The following is a 2500-nucleotide window of genomic DNA, read 5'->3' as shown; positions in this document are numbered from 1 at the left end:
TACCTGTGTTTGGAAGTCATGTCACAAACTGTAACACTTAACTTACAGGTACTTTTTAGGATGAAGTGAGGTGAAAACTTTTCTTAAGATGTTATCAATGGTCATCCCCCTTCAGGCTGTCTGCATTTTACAATGTTCCTTGAATTTCCAAAAACAGTTGCCAACACATGCAAATGTAGTGGTCAAATATTAAGGCATTTACAAATGTGGAGACCTGAAAATGCCATCCCAATATCATGCTTTCAGGCAGTCAGAATCAAGCTGCCTCACTTCAGTTTGAGACAGCCACAAACGTCAGTAAGTCAGGCTGTTTTTACAAAACATTGAAGTTTAACAGTAGAACTCATGGAAAATTGATAAATTAACACTGCACTGGATACCCAAAATCAAATGAACAGAAACCTTGAAAATTGTCAAGTTTTCCTTATCTCTGGTTTGTTTCCATTTGTACATTTTTATGAACTTTTTACTTCTTTTTACCATATCGTGTGACACTGCTGTTTATTTCAAATATTCCCTTTGAGTTTGCCCAAGTGATCACACAACATTATATAGGCTTTTTTATATGTATGTCTTGCTAAAGAGGTTAATTATTTCAATCAAGTATTAGTTGATTGTAAGCAACTTAATTGCTTTGTTATGTTATAGGTTCGTAAATTGGAGTTTGTCTTGGCTGATGCTTTAGAGAAGAAGTGTGACACAGTGATAACATGTGGTGGTCTCTCTTCCAATCATTGTAGGACTACTGCAGTTGCAGCAAAACAACTTGGTTTGAATTGTTACTTGCTGCTAAGAAGTTCTGATCAGGTAATACAACAATTATACCTTTCCCTAACATTTTGTAGCTCAAGCACCACTTATTCTTACAAAGTGTCTTTTTTTACATGAGCAACAACAATATCTCTGTTATTGCTAATCCTCTGACTGCAGCCAACCTTTTGTTTTCTTTTCCTTGTAGAAGACAGTCAATGTTGGATGTAAAGGGAATATTCTTTTAAGTAGGATGGCTGGAAGTAATATTATTCTTGTTCCAGAGTTGAAATATAAGGCTGGCCTTCAACCAATGATGGAGAAAATGGCAGAAAAATTGTAGGTAGCTAATTTTTTTATTTTGACAACTTTTGATAGCTGTTTTGAGTCAAAGGTGCAAGACTTTAAGAGAGAATCCAATTATTTTGAATTAATTAAACCAAAAGATCTAAGAGATTATTCCAATTATAAATAGTAAGATGCACTAAACTGAAGGCCAGCTAACTCACAAAACCTCCTCTTCACTGACTTCCTTCAACAATGGAAGTTTCATGGAAGTAGGATCACTGACAAAATACAAAGCTATTGCTTATCCTTTCTTATTGTTACATCATATTCTTTGCTTTTTTCACAAGATGTGTTTTTCAAGAGAGATGAAAATTAATGGCCTGTGTAGGTGTGAACTAAGTGTATTATTTTAATCAAATTTTTAATCCATAGGTATAATGTGGCTGGTGTACCCAAGGGATTGGGAGTTTTTGTATCTCAGTCCCACCTTTCATTCCCAGAGCAACTTTAACTCCCACAAGTGATTAACATTTAACTTCTCCTTATGATATCCATATGTTATCCAGCAAACAGATAATGAGAATAGCAGGTAATTTAGTGTTAACAACTGGGTTGAAAACGTAAATTAGCCACCGTAAAGAGTAAAAAAGTTGACGTTTCGAGCGTTAGCCCTTCGTCATCGCTCTGACGAAGGGCTAACGCTCGAAACGTCAGCTTTTTTACTCTTTACGGTGGCTAATTTACGTTTTCAACCCAGTTGTTAACACTAAATTACCTGCTATACTCTCCCACCGACGCAGCACCACAGTTTCTTTAGAAACTTACCCCTTCAGATAATGAGAATACTCTAACTTATCAGGTAGAAGCTATTATCTTGATCTTACAACATTAATTCTCAAACTAAATGAATATCAAATCAATCCTGTGAAGTGGTTAGTAAATGACTGTAAATATATGAAAATCATATATGTGAACTGCAGTTGAACAAAAGGAATATGGAAGTGACCCTCACAGTTATGAACACTACTTAAGGAATAGTGAAAATAAGGCCTGAAAAAATTCAGGCTTTTACGGCACTTCAGGCATAAACTTTCACTACTGCGTAACTGCAAGGATCACTTCCATATTCGTTTCTTCAACCATAGTTCACACATATAATTTTCATATACCGTATTTACCCGTGTATAATGCGCGCCTGTGTATAATACGCACCCTAATTTTTTACCTCTTTTGTTTAAAAAAAAGATTTCAAGACACACACCAAGATTTAAAACTTCCGTTTTTCCATTTAACAAGAGCTGGTAATTCATTAATAATATGTTTAAAACAATTTCTAACTAGTTGCTACTACAAATATCGCACTCACCGAGCACTTATTTACAAGCCTTTCTATTCAATAACGGTCAAACGTTTTACAAATGTTGTAACTTGAGGTCCTTTTTAATATACCTAAATTCACAAC

At 34.9% G+C, this 2500-nt stretch overlaps 1 pseudogene across 1 annotated transcript in view; it reads left to right on the top strand.

Annotated features, from left to right (window-relative positions):
* The window catches only part of LOC149044430 (uncharacterized), a 22456-nt pseudogene that overhangs the window by 8203 nt on the left and 11753 nt on the right, over positions 1 to 2500 (top strand). Inside the window, exons 3-4 of the transcript XR_016187847.1 lie at positions 649 to 807; positions 959 to 1089. The product of XR_016187847.1 is annotated as an uncharacterized LOC149044430 (transcript). The remainder of the gene's footprint in view (positions 1 to 648; positions 808 to 958; positions 1090 to 2500) is intronic.

This window comes from Pocillopora damicornis, chromosome 6 (genome assembly GCF_964200805.1).
Source record: "Pocillopora damicornis chromosome 6, jaPocDami1.2, whole genome shotgun sequence".
Classification (NCBI taxonomy): Eukaryota; Metazoa; Cnidaria; class Anthozoa; order Scleractinia; family Pocilloporidae; genus Pocillopora; species Pocillopora damicornis.
The sequence above is the reverse complement of the archived record's forward strand: the minus strand, read 5'-3'. Positions and strand labels throughout refer to the sequence as shown.